This window comes from Onychostruthus taczanowskii, unplaced genomic scaffold (assembly GCF_017590055.1).
Source record: "Onychostruthus taczanowskii isolate IOZ18803 unplaced genomic scaffold, ASM1759005v1 scaffold30, whole genome shotgun sequence".
In the NCBI taxonomy this organism is placed as follows: domain Eukaryota; kingdom Metazoa; phylum Chordata; class Aves; order Passeriformes; family Passeridae; genus Onychostruthus; species Onychostruthus taczanowskii.
Window position 1 is genome coordinate 1,732,496 of NW_024500350.1, and position 6,753 is coordinate 1,739,248.

Sequence of the window (6,753 nt, forward strand, 5' to 3'; positions counted from 1 at the left end):
CTGGATGTGTGTGAGATCCCCAGGCTGAAATGAGTGAACTGGGGTGTCTAGGGTAAGAGGTTCTGAGAGAATGACAAACATTTTTTGTTCATTCAAGGGTTTCCCTAATAAAATTAAATATTTCCCAATTCCCAATTTGTTCCTCAGATCCAGAGGAAGTTGCAGCAGAATATGATCTCCCAAACATCATTTCATACAGGCTCACCTTCAGGTTAATTTGGGACTGTACTCTAACTCATAGCAAGTCTGGTGGTAACACCTGTAGCCATTTTAAGAAAGCTTAAAACATTTTGCCAGTCTGTCTCTTTAAAATCTGATTCATTCACTCAACCCTCCTGCTAGATTGCAGTCCCCATGGAGTATGTAAATCCCAACTTATACCCAACTGCTTACCAAGCTGCTGTAACACTTCAGATATGAAATGGGATCCCCTATCAGATGACATCCCAATAGGAACCCCTAACCAGGGTATGATCTCTTTGAAGAGTACCTTGGTGACTTTCCTGGCCTTGTTGGTGCAGCAGGGGAAAACTTCTGGCCACCTGGAAAAGGTGTCCAATAAATAATACCAGGAGATACCAGTATGATGTGGTAGCTCAGGAGAAACAATTTATCAGTAATTCCTGGGGGTGTTTCCTCTATTAGTGATCCATGGAGGCAGTCCTTTTGAATTCAAAGGATTATTTTTAAGACATATCAGGCATTTTTCTGCAACAGACTTGACACTTTTTGTCATAGGGACACTGGTATCTGAGTCCTTGGACCAGTCACCACAGCACTGATTCCCCAGTGGGTTTGCTGGTATTTCTCCTTGACAATTTACAACATTACTTGGGGTGGGACTATGATCTGGTTGTTGGGAGTTACCATCCATCCTCTCTGATTTGGGATTTTAAGTAAGTAGCTAATTTTAAATCTGCCTGACTATACCCAGGGCTAACTTCTGGGAGTGAAACAGCTTTCTTAGGTATTAATGCCAGGATGCCTTGTTGTGCAACCTCTTGTGCAGATTTATCTGCAAGTCTGTTTCCTACAAGAATTTGGGACTCCCCACACTCACGTGCCCTGAAATGTAGTACAGATACTTCTCTGGGCAACTGGGTGGCATCAAGGAAGGACAATATTTCTTGTGTTTATTGATCAGAGATGCCTGTGCTGTTAACAGGCCTCTTTCCTTCCATATGGTTCCACGGGCAACTCCAAAAGCACATTTCAAGTCAGTCCATATGTTCATTCCTCCTCCTGCTGCCAGTTCCAGGGCTCTTCACAGCACTATGAGCTCTGCCTGTTGTGCTGAGGTGTCCATGGGCAGTGGTGCAGCTTCTATTACCTTGGCTGGTGTTTCTATGGCATAGCCAGCTTTTTATTTTCCATCTTGCACCAAACCACCTCCTTCTGTAAAGAACTCTGGATCTTCAGTTGGTGAATCTTGTAGGTCTAGTCAGCTTACACAAACTTGCTCAACTGTGTGTAGGCCATCGAGGGTCAGCTGCTCCTCTCCTTGCATGGGGATGTTCAGGACTTGGGCTGGATTTACCACTGTGGTGACTTTCAACTCCACACCTTCTTCCTCCACTAGAACAGTCTGATATTTCAGCATACAGCTTGGGGAAAGCCAATGCTCCCCTTTTTGGCAAAACACGGTGTGTGAAATGTGCACTACTATCTTTTGTCCCAAAGTCAATTTCTTGGCCTCTTGGATGAGGAGAACAGTCACTGCCACAGCTCGCAGACATTGGGGCCATCCCTGACTGACCTTGTCCAGTTGTTCTGAAAAGCACCCCACAGGTCTCTTGAAGTCTCTCACCTTCTCAGCCAGAACTCTGAGGATGAGGTGCTGTCATTCCTGCCCAAAAAGCTCAAAGGGCTTTGTTAAGTCTGGAAGTCCTAAGGCAGGTGCAGACACCAGGGCCATCTTTAGGTGACAGAATGCGTGTTCTCCCTCAGGAGTCCAAATCAAAAGTCCTTTGGGGGCCTCCTTTAAAAGCTCAATGATTTGACTAAAAGTCCATTAACTTAAAACCCACAATCTTCACCATCCAGCCACAGCCAGGAATGCTGTTAAATCTCAGGCAATTGCAGGATGGGGTACTTGGCAGATGGCCTCTTTTCTGTCCGTTCCCAATTTCCACTGTCCTGGTATTATTTCAAACCCTAGGTAGGTATCTTCCTGCCTCATGATTTGAGCTTTTTCCCAAAATACTTTGTAACCTCCTTGGCCTAGGAAATTTAGAAGACTAATAGTCAATTCCATGCACTTTTCATTAGTAAGATATCATCAACATATTGCAGGACCAACCCTTCAGGGTTCTCCCTTTTTCCAGGTCTCTAATTCTTTTGTCAGTTGGTTCCCAAAAATCGTTGGGCTATTTCTAAATTTTTGTGGTAACACAATCCAGGTAAGCTGAGTCTTCCCACCAGTTTGAGGATTTTCAAAGGCAAAAATGCCCTGGCTTTTCTTATCAAGAGGTATGCAAAAGAAGGCATCCTTCAAACCTATCACTGTAAACTATTGCTGATATTCTGTAAGGCATGTTGACAGGGTAAAGGGACTGGCTAGAACAGGCTGTATATCCTGAAATATTTGATTGATTGCTCACAGGTCCTATACCAACCTGTGTATTCATCCCAGGCTTTTTAACTGGCAAAATGGGAGTGTTCTGACTTATATACTACCAATAATCCAAATTCACTTAAATTTTCTATTAGACTCTGAATTGCCCTCCTAGATAATAACTTTAAAGGATACTATTTCTGTTTTACTGGTTTTCATCCAGGTTTTAGGGTAACACTTACAGGCTGAGCTTGTTGGGAATGGCCTGGAGTTCCACTGGTCCAAGTCAAGAGTGTTTTACTGCATTTTCTGTTGTTTCTGGTATTCCTCCAGAATTGTCTGGTTCCAGTGTTCCCTGCAACATAAAAGTCCTTGCCTTGATGGCTTTAGTCTCAAGCACCAATAATTGCATTTCTCCATGTTTAAACAAAATCCATGCCTCCAATTTACTTAGCAGGTCTCTTCCTAACAGAGGAACTGGACATTCAGGCATATATAAAAATTGGTGTGTTATCCACCATTTGCCGAATTTAAATTTAAGGGGTTAAAGAATGTTTGGTTCTCCTCTTTCCCTGTTGCACCAACAACATTTACAGTTCCTTGCTTTAATTTTCCACGATTTGTATTTAATACTGAATAAGTATTTATCGTATAATAAGCTATTTTATATAATATAATAAACTACTAGAAAGTCAATATATATATATAAGTAAGTCAAGACATATAGTTTATATAATAAACTATTAGAAACACAGTTTTCTCTTTGCCCCAGCTCTGCTGTAAGCAGGGGCTCAGCTGGGGCTCTCACTCGCGGTTCCCGTCACTCCTGATGGAGGGTTAGCTCGGAGCCCTTTCAGGTTCTTGGGGCATTCCCGTTTCCAGTGCCCCAGCCCCCGGCAGTAGGCGCACTGGTTGGGCTGCAGCGCCCCGCGGGCAGGGCCCCGCTCCGTCCTGCGCTTGAACAGCGCCCTCTGCAGGGCTGCGCTCAGCATTGCATCCCTACATCGTTCTCTTTTTTTCCTTTCCACCTCCCGTTTCTTTTCTCTCTCCTCCCTTTCCGTTTTCCATTTCTTTTTTCGCTCCTCCCACTCAATTTCGCGTCTCTTTTCTTTCTGCTCATTCTCCTTTTCTCTCTCCCGGATCTTGTTTTCTTCCTCTTCTCCCCTATTATTAAAAGCTATCCAGGCCACTTGTAATAGTTCACCCAGGTCACGAGACTCTGCTCTCTCCAGCTTTTGTAACTTCTTTCTAATATCCGGTGCTGAGTTCCCTATGAAAATGGAAGCCAGCTGTACAGCTTCCTCTGGTTTTTCTGGATCAATATTAGTGTATCTCCTGGCAGTTGCCCTTAGGCGTTCCACAAATGCAGTTGGAGTCTCATGTGGTTCTTGTTTCACCTCATAAAGTTTAGACCAATTGATCGCCTTTGGCATTGCATGTCTAAAGCCAAATAATATCCATTGTTGATATTGTCCCAGAAAAACCCTCCCCTCCTTTGTGTTAGGGTCCCAGTGGGGGTCCTGGGAGGGAAAATGCTCTTCCACAGTTCCTGGTAGCGCACCTGCTGTTCCTATCCTGTCCACCTCTCTCCTAGCAGTCCTGAGTACCATCTCTCTTTCTGTGGAGTCTAACAGGGTATCTAATAGAACTTGTATAACCCCCCAGTCCGGGTTCTGGGTCTTGAGAATGGTTTCAAATACTCTAGATACTCTCTCTGGATCTTCTCTGTAGGGCCCTGCCAGTCTCATCCATGCCTCGAGATCGACTGGGGAGAAAGGTACCTTCACCACTACCAGGCTGTGAGATCCCACCCCTGTCCAGAGCTGAGCTATGGCCTCCTGCTTATCCCCCTCCTGCTTTCCCACCCCCCGCTCCCCTCCCTCCAGCTTTCCCACCCCCTGCTCCCCTCCCTCCAGCTTTCTCACCCCCTGCTCCTCTACAATCTGCTTTCTCACCCCCTGCTCCTCTACCTCCTGCTTTCTCACCCCCTGCTCCCCTACCTCTTGCATTCTCACCTCCTGCTCACCCTGGATTCTCCCCACCACTGGACTTGAAATTAACTCTTGCTCATCCCCTCCTTGTGCTTTCCCCTTATCAGGCACACCCCAATTCTCCATGCCCCTGTCTCCTGCATCTGGTGCCTCTATCATTTCTACATCATCCTCCTCCCATCGGCTGTTGCATTTCAAACAGTGATGCCCAATACTACAAGAGGAGCAACATTGCTTTGATCTCCTATCCTTTTCCTCTTCCTTTCCAAAAGCTAACATGAGAGAGTTTGACAGGCTGGGTAAGCACCCCCTTCGCAATTCCAGATGGTCTCTTAAAGTAAAGAACAGATCTACATAAGGCATCTCGCTCCACTTCTCCTCTCTTCTACAAAACAGCTTCAGCTGTAACATGGTGTGATAATCTAAGGTGCCATTCTCCGGCCACTTCGCCTGATTGTCCAGTTTATACAGTGGCCACCAGTGGTTACAATATTGGATTAGTTTGGACTTCAGTAGCGAGCCTCCCCCTATCTTTTCCCAGCGGTTCAATATACATTTCAACGGGGAATTCGGGATATCATTTCCCACTCTAGTTTTAGAACAAACCGCCCCCATACCGAATAATACAAGTATATAACAACGTCCAGAAAGCGAATACAAGGATTACCTGGGCGCGGGGAGTCCCCGCGGCTGGTTCTGGGCTGCAGCGGGCGGGTGACACTACCCAGGCGCTGGAACAGGCAAGAACCCGCCGGGCCAGGGCAGGGCTGTTGTGCTGCGAGTCTGTTGGGCTTGTTCTCTTCTCCTGCTCCTCCCCGAGCTAAGATGCCGGCGGGGGAACGGGGGAGCTGGAACTGGGAATACCCCTGCGCGCCCGCCCGCTCCCACGCGCGCCGGGAATGCGGCGCGCACTGACACGAGAGGGCGCTTCGCGTCCACAAATGCGATTTCAGCGGCGCACACAGAAAACAAATCGGTAATCGATAGCACACACCCCCCGACTGCTTCGAAAACCCAACAGTCAGTTCGTTTCAACACTCTTCCAGCTAACGAGCTTTATATCACAGGCGTCCCAGTGTTGATTTTAGAGGCCGGCAAACTGAAATCAACACATAACCCACTCACACGCACACCGCCAGAGACCAAAAAGAATTCAGAGTATCTAAGCCAACCCCACCACAAAAGCGGGTACAGCAATGTTTTGGCTCCAGTGTTAGGAGCCTGGTTTTTTTGTCCTCGGCCAGCTACAATAGTGCTTTAAGTTTCCTGCTCCAGGGGAACCCCTCGGAGGGAACTGGAACCCCCTAGTCCTGAGGGACTGGAAGCCCAGTAGTCCTGGGGGACTCGAAGCCCCAGACGGTGAGCTTTCCCAGGGACTTGAACTGGGTGACTTGACCCAATCCCCTCACCAGTAACTCTGTGAGGGGATTCGCACCCTTGTCAATAACCCCAAGATAAACAATTTAAACTATGCCTTTACTCACCCCAGGGATCTCACCTCGAGCCCCTAACGGTCTGAGGCCGAGGTTCTCCCCGAGAACCCCTCGGTGCCGGCTGGAGATCTGTCGACTGCAGATCCGCCGAGGCTCAGAGGTGAGCTCCTTATCTGGGTGGCCAATAACTGTCACCGAAATTCTCCAAAAAGCGGGTAAAATAAAACCCCTTAACCCCAATGCAGTTAAGTTATCACAGGCCTGGTGCACGGGGGATAAGCTCCACCTGGCGTGCACACGATTCACTACAAGCGCGTTGCTTATATACGGTCACTGCGTGGGTATTAAAATTGCTCATTACCATAAAACCTTCCCCATGTTCCCAGGTTCCGTTTTTTCTATAATCTTGTTTTGGCTATAGCTGCATTCCTAAGGCAGATGTCTTCCCCTTATCTTCCTTCTGTCCTTGATGAGAAAGCAGCTCCTGCATACCCTGTTTCTTTGCTAAAAGTACATAGACACAGCAGAAATTGGATTAACACTTTTGTTGCCAGTCCCACGACAGGACTGAGAGCACATCCCTGCACCTGACAAGGATTTGGGCTGGAAAGGATAAAAGAAAGAGTGCAGAAGATGAGGAAGGGAGAAAGGCTCTGTGGAAAAAAGGACCAGCCAGACTGTCCTGTGTTACCAGCCTGATGGGCTTTGCCAAACAACGAACACCAAGGTTTTTGAACAAATGACAAGTATTTATTTTATACTGAAGAAAAAGGAA